At 40.2% G+C, this 15,801-nt stretch overlaps 1 protein-coding gene across 4 annotated transcripts in view; it reads left to right on the forward strand.

The window, feature by feature from the left end:
• ST6GALNAC3 (ST6 N-acetylgalactosaminide alpha-2,6-sialyltransferase 3) overlaps positions 1-15,801 on the forward strand; it is a 546,815-nt gene that overhangs the window by 388,035 nt on the left and 142,979 nt on the right. The gene's annotated exons all lie outside the window — the stretch shown is intronic.

Raw genomic sequence — 15,801 nt, forward strand, 5'->3', positions numbered from 1 at the left:
AAAAAACAAAGAAGAGAATGATAAATAACTAACCTTTCTGCAGGGCTTCCTACATGCAAAGAACTGTGCTAGTTTTTTCACATACATTGTTTCATTTAATCTACCCAGCCGCTTTCCAAGGAGGAGTTTTACTATAGCGTTTTTTACCCATGAGGAACCTGAGGTTCAGAGAAATGAAATAACTTGACTGCAATCACCTAGACAAAACCCAGACAGGGTACTCTCCAAGCCTCTGCTCTTAACTGCTCTACTACACTCCTGCTTTCTCTTCCGGAGGAGAAGAAAGAGCTCTGGCAAGAAGAGGCAACTAAGGAAGAGGAATAACAGGTTGGGCTTCCAGCAGGCAGTATTTTAGAGCCCAGATCCACCCCCTCGGGTTATAGGGGCTGGCTCAGAGCCCTCGCTCATAAATGTTTGTTGAATGAATGAATGACTGTATGAATGAATGCAAGACAATGGAAGACAATTTACAAGGTGTTCTGGCCCTGCAGCCCCCTTCTCCCCCACTCTACTAATCGTACATTCTAGCCCATTCTGGCATCTGTCACTTGGCCATGATTCTGCAATCCAACCCTGGTTTCCCCTTCCAGAACCAGTGCTGAACATATTTGTGAAGAGAACAAAATGCCTCTTTGGCAGCCTCTGCCCTTTCTCCTTGCTGGTACTGCTGCTTCCTAAGACCATGCTGCCCTTGATGCTAGCTGCCGGCTATCTAAAACTCAGCAAGCCCAGGGCAAAAGTCTCTGGTGAAATTTTGTGATCTACTTACTTCTACTTTCTCCTCCTCCCCTGTCAACATTTCTGGCTTTCTGGAAGCAATTGTTTGTTTGCTTATCCATCTTCTCCTTTGAATAGTAAAATCTGTGAAGATGGGATATATGTCAACCTTGGATCTCCAGTGTCCAGTCATGGTCCCTGGAATAAAGTAGTGGTTCAGTCAACATTTGTTATCTAAATTAGTGAAGGAATGGATGAATGATGAATGCTTTCCACTGCAAACCTTAGTTATTGAGATTGAAGGTAATTAGATACTGCTACCACTAATAATTATAATAATATACTTAATTAGAAGTATTACTACAGGAAGATTTATAGTTTCCAGAGTTGCACATGTGTGTGAAACTAACATATTACTAATTTATTCAGTAAATATTTGCGGGGCGCGTGGATGGCTCAGTCGTTAAAGTGTCTGCCTTTGGCTCAGGTCATGATCCCAGGGTCCTGGGATCGAGCCCCACGTCGGGCTCCCTGCTCAGCTCCCTGCTTCTCCCTCTCCCACTCCCCCTGCTTGTGTTCCCTCTCTCGCTGTGTCTCTCTCTGTCAGATAAATAAATAACATCTTTAAAAATAAATAAATAAATAAATAAATAAATAAATAAATATCTGCTAAGTACTTACTACTGGGTTGTTCTAGGCATTAGGGTATATAATTGCTGACCATTATATAATCAAAATGCAACTTTGTCTTCGACCATCCCTTTGCTTTTTTTTTTTTTTTTTTTTAAGGGATTCTCTTTTTCTGCTCCTGGATGAAGATTCTAGTAGGCTTTATAATTTCTTAACTCACTCAGGCGTAAAACAGTCCTAAAGTGCCTTGAAGTCACAAATGCAGTCTCAACTCAGTAATTATAATTTCCAGTTCCATGGAATAATCAAAACTCTGAACCTGAGTTAACATTGAGCCTTCTCCCCTCCCCCAGGTGAAGCTCTGTGGTCAGACAGGGCATCATGGGCCTGGGCTCTTCCTCTACTCTGTGTTCTCACCTCTTTCCTCACCTTATAGCTGCTGTTTCAGAGCCCTTCAACTCAGGGTTGAGCATGCGATGGGAGGAAAGTTGAGGGGATAATACCTTAGCCTCACTAATTCTTACTTGACTCTTAGTTCTCCAAGCCTGACAAGTGGCTCAAGCTGATCCACCTGGTTGAGGAAACTTTCGCGGACCCTTCCGACCCTGGGCTCTTTTCTCTGGGGACCCTTGTACTAAGCATGTGTTTCTATTCCAGTCTATAAGATCTCTTGTGGTCCTTCTTTCAGCCCTGAGGAGCTGGAGAGCATAGATCCTCAGTGGGAGCCTTCTGAGCCTTAGGGGTGATATAAGAAAATCCCACACTTGCTCTCCCTCCTATGACTCACATCTGCTCCATGGGAAGCATTCACATCCCTTCCCTGCCTGACTCTGGGAGGATGGGCTGGTTCCTCAGGAGTTAGGCATTGGTCTTCTCTGTCTCCTGACCAAGAGACACAGCTCACAGCTCTTATTTTCCTTTCTTGCTCTTCTCTCTACTAGCTTGCTGCTATTTATAGATCATTTGGAGGTGGAGCAAGAGGTAAGGAGGAAAGGCAAGCTCTTTTTTTTTTTTATGGCAGATGTTGGCGGGGATGCGGAGAAAGGGGAACCGTCCCACACTGTTGGTGAGAGGCAAGCTCTTATATGGCCAGTTCTTTGTAAGGTGACCTCATGGTCCCTGGGCTGGACCTATATTAAAACCTTTTCCCTCATGGAACACTTTCATGGGTTCTTTGGACTCCCCCTCCCACCCTTAGTGCCAGGAACCTCCCAACTGCACAGCTGTTTTGATATAGGTGATGATGCATTTTCCTCTGCGGGCTTCTTACTCCTTCCATAATCCTGAGGAATGGGTGGGGGACCCACCCCTGCTTCTATTTTATGACTTTTCCCATTTCAAAGGTGCTATTAAACAGAATGGAGCTAGCAGAATCTGCATCGGATTCCCTTGTTTGCATCTCCTATGTTTAATCTAAGGCACACACTCATTCAACTTTTGTTACCAAGATACTGAAGGAGACATTTCTTGGGCCATTGTTGAGGCTGAAACTTGTGTGTCAGTTTATAACATCTCCCTAGCCATAGGGGACAGATACCAAATTTCCAAGTGACAAGTCAGAGTCTCCTTTACTTGATTGGATTTGAAGGAGAAAGCACCCCTTTGGGGAAGGGACCTTACAACTTAGCTCTTGCTAAAGAAATTCCATCTCAGGTTCTTTCCTCTCTCAAACCTCTTATATTCTGTGTGGTTGACTTGCTTTGGGTTTTAATTGTCTCCATTTCAATTCCTGCAGGCTGGTCTGTCTCATAAATCACATTGGTATCTGATATCTATGAGAGCTGAATATTCAGTCAAAACTTGCAATTTAACACCCTGATATGAATATACGGTTTGATGTGCACAACTATCCCATGGCATGTGCAGCATATATTATTATTCCTATTTGACATATGAGTAAACTAAGGTTCAGACAAGTTAACCTGCACTATGACTCATTAGGTTTTCTCACTCCATGGTCTTTGTTCATTTCTTGCCAGTGAGTTAACTCATTGTCATTTTAAGAATGGACTGGAGGCCCAGTGAGTTAATGAGCAAGAATAATCTTATTGATGTTCTATAAGCCTACAGAATTACCAAGAGGCACATACACTGAATAAATAAAACACATAATTCATGGAAAGTAAAATAAATAAAATGGTAGGTTTAATGATGCTTTAGAATAAGTAGGCTTAATTGAGAAATATAGGCTTACATCATAAAGAAAAATGCAGACCTAACAATATGAACACAGTAAAAATTAAAAAGAAAAAACATCATCATTATTAAAACTAAATATTTGATTATATGGTAATAAAAGCTAAATGTGGTTTGGCCACACTTGAAAGAAAACGGAATGGCAGTAGCTTATCACCAACAATGAACCCCACCTGTGCCATAGGAAGTGAGTGGGAAACTGAACTGCCCTCCATGTTGTAATGTGCAAACCTAACTTGGGCATGGAATTAGCCTTGGTGTAGGACTACCCACCATACAGTATAAAGCAATTGGCAGGGGGAGGGTTAAATAAATATGTAAAACTAGTAAGAACGGGGGTTTGAGAAATTTTGGACTAGTACAGATCTCTTATAGGGTAATGTCAGTAATGTCATTCATAAGCTGTGTTTTATTGCCTGTTCTACCAACTAGCTGATTTTCCCAAAAGGAAAGGTCATCTCTTGGTGCCCTGGGATTGGGGCAGTCTAAGTTGTTCTGAGATCCACACCTTTATTTCACCCTGGGGGGCAGATGAGAGGGATATGGAACAGAGAGTTAACATCTTACTTTTGTTGACTTATTTTTAAAATACCATTAAACCTATTTTTATATATCAATTACTCCCTATCAAGTTTAATTTTTTTTCAATTGTTTATATCGTTCATCAACCTTTCAAAATTGAATGCTGTCTTTGGAAGTAAAGAATGTGTTATAAAACTACCTGTGCTGGAGGTTTTTCAAGTGGCTGGAGAGGTAGAGGCTGCCATATAGGGGTGGCAAAGTCAAAAAGACATGGCCTAGATGCATACCAAGCCGAGGGTAACTGACAAGGGGCCATCACTACAAAATAACCCAGGGTGTGGGTTTTGTAAGGCAAGGAAATTTAGGGAATACCAGAAGCAGAAATATGATCTTAGTATGAAAGAATGACACAAAACTACAACTGTAATCCCTTTGCTTTTGGTCTCACTTCTTCAAACCTATCCTCTGCTCCTGATGTTGCACAGTGATCTCAAAGCACTGATTCCTGATTTTGATACACCATTTCTCAAATGTGCCATTATTTTGGAGTCTTCCAGTTTTCTAAAACATGAGCCTTCCTTTACTGTCCTAAAGGAATGCCTATCTCTTTGCTTTAAATGAGATAATAACTACAGGTATGTTTTCAGCAACTCAATAAAAGACAGTGCAAACATTGGGTATGATTTCTATGTCTCTATTGTACAGCTTAGTCTTATTTCAAAACATGTTTAACATGTATTAATTATTTATTTGGCCCACTTTGTCATTTCAGCATGTGTATTAAATAGAGGAGGGGTTGAATCCAGTCATTCAGAACTTTTTCAAATTGATATCAACAAACATATCAGGAATCTCCACAATCTGAAAATGTTGTATGTGTATAGGGCCGTTTCCTCAGGGATATGAGAGCAGGTTCACGTGGATGTCCCACACCTCCAGGTGTGTCCCCTTGTTCTCATCAGAGCTCCTTTGTCATCTCTGCCCAGACCTTTAGTAGGGTTCTTCTACTAAAGGTCCCTTTCCCTTTCTCAAAATCTCTGCAAGTCTTTGAAGTTGTTCAAATAGTAGACTGTCTATCAACATGTCTTGGTGTTTTATCAAAATCTTGACCCAATCTTGGTAGGAGGATTTCTGAACACATCCTGATGCCATTTTCTTAATACATTTTACATCCATTTTGAGGGCGAAATGGTATCTTGACCACATCCTATGCTTCTTAGAATCCATACCATCTAAAATATCTAGCATTTTCATTTCTGACATTCTACTGAGAGAATCCTATTTTTAGGTCAAGTTGTTTTTATTTAGTAGAAAATGTTGGTCTTATAAGTGACTTCAGCTGCCTGAATTAAGTTTTCTTGTCCGTTTGTTAATTTACAAACATGCAAGTTATATACTTGTATATAATACAAGTGTATATTAGAGTTCTCCAGAGAAACAGAACCAATAGGTGTGTGTGTGTTTATATATATATATATATATATATATATATATATATATATATATAAACATTGGCTAACATGATTATGGAGGCTGATAAGTCCCAAGATCCGCAGGTGGCAAACTGGAGACCCAAGAGTTGATGGTCTAGTTTTTGTCCAAAGCATTATAGGCTCGAGACCCAAGAAGAGCTGATATTGAATCCAGAAGTAGGAAAAAAAATCCAGCTTAAAGCAGTCAGGCAGGAAGAGTGCCCTCGTGGAAAGATGACTCTTTTTTTTTCTATTTTTCCGATTTAGGCCTTCAACTGACTGGAAGGGGCCCACCCAAATTTGGAAGGGTAATCTGCTTTACTCAGTCTGCTGATCCAAATGCTAATCTCTTCCAGAAACCCTCACAGACACATACAGAATAATGTTTGACCAAATGTCTAGGGACCTCGTGTCCCACTCAGGTTAACACATAAAATTAACCATCGCAGGGTGTATATACTATGTGAGTGTCAGGTACTTATTTAACAGAACTTTTTACTATTATTAAACAATAAAATAATGGAGAGTTAATTTTACTATTATTAGAGAAGATTACTGAACATAACAGTATACTTGTCATAATATTGTTGCATATGAGTAGTCAGATGCTTAAGGGAAACATTTCTTGTTACAGTTGGAAGGTTGGCAGTGGCTACCTTTGTAATCTCAAACACTGTTGTGAAAAGATTCTTGTATTAGAGAAAGTATTCCTAAGTACTATAATAATCAGTCCCTAAATTTTAATAGCTTAATAAAAAAAAGTTATTTCTCATTTACCTCATAGTCTGAAAAAGGTCAGGAGGCTCTCCTAGGTAACTCTTCCATGTTACAGTATCCACTTGTAGAACACTTCCATATGTTTATATATAGATTTTAAAATCAATATGTATGTCACTTTACTTTGAAAAGGAAAGAGATATAAAGTCAACTCCAAAAATAAATATTTAATTGATTACTGGCTCCTATAAATTAGAAGCTGTGTAACCTTGGAAAAATCATTTTTCTTCATTGATGATCTTCTATGGAGCCCAGGGGGAAAACACAAGTTGAAACAACAAATTAAACTTTCAAATGTTTTGTTATGAGGGAGTCTTTCTTACCAGAGAGCTTTGGAAATGTGGGCTTATTAGGCCGATATAGCAGAGGGAACGTTCTGATTGAGTACTAGATTCAAGCACAAACTGTCCTCATCAAACTGGATAACCTTGGGAAACCAGTTAACTACTCTGGGCCTTTATTTCCTAATTTGAAACTTAGGATGTTGGCTACACTGATTTTCCTGAGATACTTCCAAATCAAATTTATGGCAGTTACTCCAACTGGACAATCATCTCTTTAGATTTGGTTTAAAGAGAAGTTCTACTTGGAAGTGAGGGAAGGAAGTGAAGCCATGTGAAGTGATTCCTCTGTGTCCTTTTAAAACAACCCATCTGAGATGTAGGCAGGTGCCATTCAAAACTGAGTCCACCAGGCTTGGCGTGAACCACGTGAAGTTCACAGGTCTCATTCATAGAATGTTAGAGCTGCTTGTTAGTCATAGCACGCCAGAGACTTCACTGGCAAAGCTGAGGCAGAAGGCAGTTCTGGGCCTCTGTCACTATCACAGAGGGGCACAGAAGATCCACACCAGGCATTCTGGTTCCTGGTTTGATTTCAGTTCCGGATTAGACATTGTCATTTTAATCTTTACTCGTTGTTTCAGTTTATTAGCATTGTTATGTATCTAAGCTCCACACAGAATGCAGATTGGCTCCAATGAATTCCCAAGAACTTGCAGCAGGAGTACTTAGAACCATCCTGGACAGACCCCTGCTATGCCATATACATGAGCAATGTTCTCAGAGAGTCATGCAGATGCTGCCACTGAGCCTCCCTTCCCAATGCCACTTTGCTACAACCCCAAGAGAAGCCACCCATCTTGACAGGTTTCCTTTCCTGTGGAGCAAGAGGTATAATTAAATTGTGTCCCAGCAGTGAGGGTTCCTTAATGATGATGAGCCAAAACTAATTGTATTGATTTGTTTATTACTGACTTAGGAGGCCCATCAAACAAATGGACTGAGACTATTTCCATATTCTTATCTGTTGGGTAAATGAGAAACAAATGACCTCTCCATATGTCTGCCTCCTGAAGTCACTGCCCTCTAAGGCTGGCTGCTCTGTGGCTGTGGGTGGGAGCTTTGTCCAGTGCTGAGGCCATTCTGCTGTTTGCTGTGAAGAAACTGAAAAGTTTGGGATTCATTTTTTTATTTTTAATGCATTTAGGGGGATTTATTTTTAACGATTATAATTTGGAACCTTGCCAAGGTGCCAGCTGGTCTGTTTCCTTCAGGGGACCTAGTCATGAGTATTAATAACCCTAATTCAGGATCCTCTGAGGAAGGGAGAGCTCCAGTATCTGGAATGGCAGGAACTGAGGGGTGATTGGCACCGCATGAGTTCAGAGAAAGAGACTGCACTTCCTGGCTGGGAGGGAGGTGTAACTGTGTGCAGCTGTAAGAGAGCCAGGGCAAGACAGTCAGTTGTACCTGTGCCTGTTGGATCTTCTTGGTTGTGGGGAGTGGAGCCCATTGCCAGTCTGTTGTTCCACAAAGTAAGAGCCATGAAGAGGATTAGAGGAGGGTTTCTGAAGAGATCGGTGGTAAAATCCAGGACTAGAAATTGGGCCCATGTGGAAGAGGATCAAAGACATGGTATTATTTAGTTTCAAAAGCATGAAGCCTGACCGTGGATGGACAGTTGATAGGACTGACTGTTCACTTTCACTGAGGTGAAAGAGCAAAACTAAGCTTGGTCCTTTTGAAAGATTTAGCAGGATATAGAAAGAAAACTAACATCTCTTGAGTTCACATTCTGCTCCAAATACTCTGCTAAGTGCCCTATGTGTATTGTCTCTTTAATTCTCTCATTTACCCCAGGAGGTAGGTATTCGTGTCCCATTTTAGAGAGGAGGTGGCTAGGGCTCAGATAGTTTATGTAACTTGCCTAAAGGTGCTCAGCTAGTGTTGGTAGATTCAAAGCCAAAGGAGTTCACATCAGAGCTATAAATTAGGAGACAAATACATACCTATTTTCTCCTTTATATTTTTCCAATAGAGGACAGGGGAGTTCCATTCAGCACCCCTGCGTTTGCAGTATTGAAAAGAATGGCGCTTGCTTTCTCTCTCAATACCCTCACTCTCCCCAAGGGAGTGCTTCATCTAAAAGATGAGAACATGGAGAGCCTGAGTGTCTTTGGCCACATTGGCCAAGGGCAGGACCACGACACAAACCCACTCAGATCATCCTATGGCTGAGCTCTCTCTCGTGTCCTGTATACCAGCCTGTCATGCTCGGAGCGCCTTGGCCCTGTGACTCCTGGTCTCTGCATTTCTGTTTGCGCCTGGTGCCAGTCAGAGGCATGTGATCCCGACAAGGTGGTAGGAGGTCCTTCCGCATTACCTATTGACTTATTTCCATCCCAGTAAAGCTGATGCTCTACTGTGATCACCAGTTGGCTGATTCTTTCTGTCCTCAATTGTCTAGAAGCCCTAGAGAGGAGGAGTGAGTAGTTAGGTTTTTGTTACTTTTTTTCTACCACTAGTCTCTATTACTGACAAGACATATGGGAGAACTTTCTGAATGTGAGGTCATGAAGATGACATGATAGTTTACAGTGTCTGGGAGTGTTTAGGGGGAGTTGACCAACAAGAGAAAGAGGTGACGTCCTTTCTTAGCCTTGTTTGAATCCTTGCTTGAAGCTTGAAGTTGATCTGACAAATTTGCATTACTCTTTACTAATTCAAGGTTTTATTTTTGAGAAATCCAGCTTCTAAAAATACTTCACATTTTATCCCACATTTGCATATACAAACTACTTTACCATTCATGTAGACTGGGTAGGGTCAAGAGCCTTTGATAAACCTAGCCTCAATCAATTATCAAGACAGCAGAGAAAAACTGAGGAAGGCAGAAGATAAAGTCTCCTCTCTGTAGATGAGGAAACTTACTGAAGTGACTTGTCAAGGTCTCTTGGCTGGTAAGTGGCTAGATTGAGACTTGACTGCTTTTCTGTGTTCTGACATGTTAACCAACTGGCCTTAAAAATAACAACACTGCACAACAGAAGACCTAAGAAAAGCAACTGATAAATTTGATTACATAAAAATACAAATCTCCTGTATAGCAATATTAATTAATTAATCAAACAACACAAGAAGATAAATAACAAGTGGAGGAGTAATTTGCCCTGCTTAGGCAAAAGGTTATTTTCTTTAATATACAGCAAATTCTTACATATCAGTAAGAAAATTGTAAACAACCAAAAAATAAATAGGCAGGGAAGATAAGTAATTGCTCAATGACCATGAAAAGATGCTTCAATTTATATGTAATTAAAGAAATACCACTGAGATATCATTTTTGACTAACTGGCAATAATTTAAAAGTTTGATGATATGAAACATTGGTGCAGGATATGGGGGAAAACTCTTGGTGGTAGTATAATTTGAAACAGCTTTTCTGAAGGGCAATTTGGCAATATTTATTTAACCTCCTAGTAATGCTCGTAATATCTGGTAGGGTGTGAAAATAGAATCCCATTACCAGAAATAAAGTATACACAGAGCCCAGAAGATGTGTTTGATCTACCCATCAGGTCACTTATCAGACAGGGTCCAGCTTAGAAGAATATCAGGAAACTTCTGCTCTGAGCTCCTTTGTTATGACCTCTCTCACCTCCTCTTTCCATGGTTCTTTCCCTTCCCAGCTGGTGTTTTTATCTTTCTAGTTTTCCCCCCAGATTTGCAACCTCCAGGTTCTCAATTCTATTAGATCCTCCCCTAGTGGGGTCCTGTTGTGTCCTGGGATCGGCGCAGGGCAAGTGGCCTTGTGGACTTCACAGTGGAAATATATAAGATAATATAATATCCCTCTTGCTTATTTTGACCATCACTTATAGTGCAACTCAAATGCACTACCCTAATAGAAACTCCCTCTTGGTGAACAAGAAAGAAAATAAAGAAGGAATAGAAAATTCTATTTGACTATAATATAAATTCAGCCAGAAATTAAACTTGGTGGAATTTATTCTGTAGACATACTTGCAAGAGGGCATGAAGATATGTCTGAAGAAATAATTAATCTGAGGTAACATTGTCTGTAATTGCAGAACATAAAATATAAAAGGCTGTCAGTGGTAGCAAAGTAAACCATGGTGCCTCTCTATTATGGAATACTAGGCAGCCCTTAACTATAGATCTTCCATTACACTTTCAGAAGGTCTTCTAGAATACAAAGCAGTCTGTATTCTCCAACGTGAAGATTTTAGTTTTTAAAGACTGGCCAACTTAAACGTACATGCTTGTAGAATTACAAATGAAATTATTAAGTGTCTACTTATATTTATTAATCTAGTTACAGATTCACATTGAAGATCACATATCATATAACATATTACTTTGGAAATAGTTCCGTTTTCTGCATTTCTTGAATCAGTATTATTCAGATGTTTCACATGCATCTTTAACAAACTGGAGCTCTTTTCTGAATCATCTAACACATATTTTTTCAGTGTACATTTGACTTATTTCCATCTGTTACTTGAGAAGCAGCATTTGTTGGCCCACAGATGATGTTCCACTAGAAATCTTACCCCAAACCACAAGTCCCGGTGATAAAACGTGAAGAAAGTTGTTTTGTATCACTTTTGTATCACTCATCCTGTAGGGGGTATATGTAGGTTTTCCACAACATAATTGCTTATTCTGTTGCTTGTTAAATGATCTCTGAACAGCCTATTTAGAATCTTGAGCTTGAAATTTTGAGTTCTTACCCCCAGGAATGAAGACTAATCTGTGATAAATTTCTTTGCCCCCTTTAAATCAATTCCAACAGATAACCTCAGTGAGCATCTGGAAGGACTGTTGACTGAGTTTGTTTCAGGCTAAATCATCTTTTCCAAACAACAATATTCTGTTCAAATTAAGCAATGAGGAAAGCCTCCCATAATTTGAGAGACTTTGCAAGAACCCAAAGATAATTATCCTTTTTTTCCTGAAGGATAATTTGGGGAAAATAACTGCACCTTTTACTCAAGCATTTATGGAATATACACGTATAAAGATGTGGAAAAATATCCAAGATACATTGTAAAGTAAAAGAACAGTTGCAAAATCATATTTACAGTGAACCCAGATTTACAAAAGGAAAATGCAACACCAGTGAACATATATGGAATCGTATATGACCACATATTTGTAACCTCTTCTGTAATAATACATAGTGATTACTCCTAGGATGGTGGGGAAAGTACCCAGGAGGAGGAGGAAGACATATTTTTCCCTTGTACTGTTGTTCCAGTGTTGGCAGTATGTTAAATGAAAATTAATTTAAAATGCACTCCTTTCCTTTTCCTCTCTCCCCTCTGCCTCCTCCTTCAAACTGTTCCTTATTTGGAGTTTTGCTTACTATTACCTTGAGCCAAATTAAATCACTGACCTCCTGGTGGAAAAGGCCAGACCCTCTTCAATGACTCTAGCCTGTTTGCCATCCATTCTTCACTGTAGGCACTCACCAAAGCCCTGGTTATGCTCTACGTGTAACTTATAAATCCCCAAACACATACATGATGCTCTGCAAGGCAAATGATTCGAAAGGCAAGGATCTTATCCCAGGAGATTAGACTCCAAGTCACACAAAAACCATTTTGAATTTTTTCTGGTGCTGAAATAGCAGGAAAGGAGGTCAGTTTGGGGGAAATTGGCTGGAGGAAGAAAATTTTATGAGATGAGTAAAGGAAATGAAAAGAACAAAACATGCTTGATGAACAAGCTAGATGCAGTTTTTTCAAATTAATGAAACCAAAGATAGAGAAGCAGGATATCAAGACAGCCTAAACGAGTAAGCCTCAAAAGGAAGACAGAGGAACAAAGTTACAGAAGCTTCAACACAAGAACAAAAAGAAAAGGGCGTCAGTGTTTAATGAGTGCACACTATGAAATGGGAGCCTTATTGCTTCAGGTCGTATGAGAATCCCTGGCTAAGAGTGCCTAAACAATACAAGTTTCTTTTTCTCATATAACAAGCAGTCTGGTTATTGGCAGTCACTGGAATTGATTCAGCCAGTCAGTGAAATCAGAGCTTCTGATCTGTTCAGCATCTCCATGATGCTTTCACTTCCTCAAGTTTCCCACAATCTGAGCCGGCTGTGGCAGGGTCAAGCCTCACATCCTCCCACAACCCACTTCCAAACCTAGAGCCAGGGGGGACACAGAGCAATGTTTCTCCAGCTGTGGCTCTCTTATTAGGGAAAGATATCTTGCTTAGAACCCCCAGCGGTCTCCCTTCACATCCCGTTGGTCATAGCTGTGTCACGGGCTCGCCCTATCCCAGGGACTGCATTCACATTTTTAAGAGCAGGGGTTGTCTTCCTGATACCTAAGGGAATATCAGAGCTCTGTTAGCAAATAGGAAAAGGAAATGGTCTGCAGGGAAGTGACCAACAATGTCTGCCACATTCTTTAATCCTCTCAAAATAACTGTTACTTTTTTTTTTAAAGATTTTAGTTATTTGAGAGAGAGCACGAGTCGGGAGGGGGGGACAGAGGAGGAGGGAGAAGCAGACTCCCTGCTGACGCGGGGGCTCCATCCCAGGACCCTGAGATCATGACCTGGGCCGAAAGCAGATGCTTAGCCCACTGAGCCACCCAAGTGCCCCTGAGGTTAAATATTATTATTGCTATTTGTATTAGTTTGCTAAGACTGCCACAACAAATTACCACAAAGTAGGCAACTTATGCAACAGAAATTTATTGTCTGGCAGTTCTGGAGGCTGGAAGTCAGAGATCCAGGTGCTGACGGGCTTAGTTCCTTCTGAAGGCTGTGGGCCCTCTCTCTCTGGCTGGTAGATGGCTGTCTTTCCCGTGTGTCTTCACATCATCCTCCTTCTATGTGTGTCTCCGTGTCCAAATTTCTCCTTTTTATAAGGACACCAGTTGTATTATATCAGAGCCCACCCTAATGACCTCATTCTAATTTGATTACCCCTATGAAGACTGTCTCTAAGTAAGGTCACACTCTAAGGGATTAGAGGTTAGGATTTCACTATATGAATTTTGTTTTTAATTTTTTTAAAGATTTTATTTATTTTTTGAGAGAGATAGTGAGAGAGAGCATGAGCAGGGAGAGGGGCATAAGGAGAGGGAGCAGACTCTCCGCTGAGCAGAGCCCAACCCAGGGATCATGACCTGAGCAGAAGGCAGACGACTAACCCGCTGAGCCACCCAGACGCCCCTTCACTATATGAATTTTAGGAGGGCACAGTTTAGCCCATAACATCATTGGGCAGAAGAAATTGAGGAGAGGCGTGATTAGATAACTTGCCTAAGACCATAAGATCTCCAAGTCTAGGTTGTTTTATGACAAACTTGTGTTCTTCCCGCCGTAACACAAGAAAACAAATGAAAAAACATGAAAAATAGGGTGAGTAAATAATATCATAATATTCTTAATATGTGTGACTGAATGTATAGGGGTATGTGAAAAATATACAGGTGCAACTAAAACATTTGAATCAGTGTCTCTGTGTAGATACAGTTTAATTTATAGTTATAGATCCGATAACACGTACGAGAATATAAAAGCTAAGTATGCTTTAAGCACTATACACTAAAATAAATAAAGCCAGTGAAAGAATTCAAGGAGGGGGGGCAGAAAGAATCACTGGCCCACTGAACAGTATCACAAAGCAGGATTTTTCAAGGGTAAAACCATCCAGTGGTGCCTTAATTACATCTGCAAAGACCCTTATTTCATATAAGGTCACATTCTGAGGTTCCAGGTGGGCATATTTTAGGGGGCCACAATTCAACCTGCTACAGTATTGAATAAATACCTCGAGTAATGAATGAATATTCAATGTGGCTTCACCATATTTAGTATGAATAGTTATGCATTCCTACCTACATGAAAGTAAGCTATATTTAAAAGCCTACTGAAATGTAAATGCAATAGGTCATAAAGATTCTGATCTTATCAAGAAAAAAGAAAAAAAAGTAAATGCAGATGAAACATTCACAGAGCATGGAAAACACAATAAAGGACGTTCGAAGAACATTTAGATGCATATAATGAGGTTATTTTGGCCTTTCACTGTCTAGAGTCTTAGATTGGAAAGAACCTAACATAATTTGTGGTCCAGTGGCATAGCAGATTACGTTACACTGAGATTCTACTATTCTTGGAGTTATATTATTTGCTATTTGAACTTCTCTAAAGTATTAAGTGATACTACCTATTAGTATTGATACAAGGTATTCAGTGATTTTAAAAAGACTTAGACTATAGAGAGATGTTCTGATGTGGGAAGCATTTTTAATAGGATCACATCCACTGCTGTTCTTTTCTAGCTTACTTTATAGTAGCCCTTCTTCAAGAACAGAGGGCTTTAGAAGCCTCTCGTCCTTCCCTCCCATCCTATAATCCTCATAGGAAACTCAACATGGCCAGTGAGGAAGTGTGTGTCTTCATAGCACAGTTGTATGAAACAGAAAAAATTCTCTATCCCAAAATGCGGCTGAATATTTTCTGGTCCCTCTTAGAAGCGTCATTTTCGGTAGCGATGTGCTAATGAGCATATTTAGTCAAGAAATGGGCAGCCGGAACTTTATTGAAAAACTGAGGGTAATATGTTGGATAACAGTTAGACATGTAATCAAACTAGAGCTTGTCCCTACCTCATCAGTTATTGACACCACGAGGAGTAGTTGTTCTTCACTTTATTAATAGATCCAAGTAAAAGCTAGACTGGGCCCCAAATCGGTGAGACTCAGTCAGTCTAATTTGAGAATCTTATTTCCAAAGAGGCAAGGACTTCCATAAATTTAGATGTAGAATCACCTCCAAATCCCTGGAGAAGCTGAGCTAATCCCTCTCGCTGTTCATCGCTTGGAATACAGTATTGTATGTTAAAAGCACTGAAAAGAGAGCTCAGAATGGAAGGCCTTCGGCTTCCCTGTCACGAATCTTCCACCTTTGCTAATCTTAACAATCAGAAATAATTTTCAAACGGACATGGGGCGCAGCGTGTGCAGAGGAGGAAGCTGCGCCACTTAATTTCAGTGCCAGGCACAGTGTTGATTTGAACGTTTGTACTTGTCAATAGCTGCTGAGGGCGACCTCCTTATTTAACAGCAGAGGGAAAAATGAAATATGTTCCGCTCCTACCTTGAGACATAATCATTATTTAATAATGTGCTGTGTATGAAACATGGGTTTTATTTGACAC

The sequence above is a fragment of the Zalophus californianus genome, chromosome 4 (genome assembly GCF_009762305.2).
Source record: "Zalophus californianus isolate mZalCal1 chromosome 4, mZalCal1.pri.v2, whole genome shotgun sequence".
Taxonomy (NCBI): domain Eukaryota; kingdom Metazoa; phylum Chordata; class Mammalia; order Carnivora; family Otariidae; genus Zalophus; species Zalophus californianus.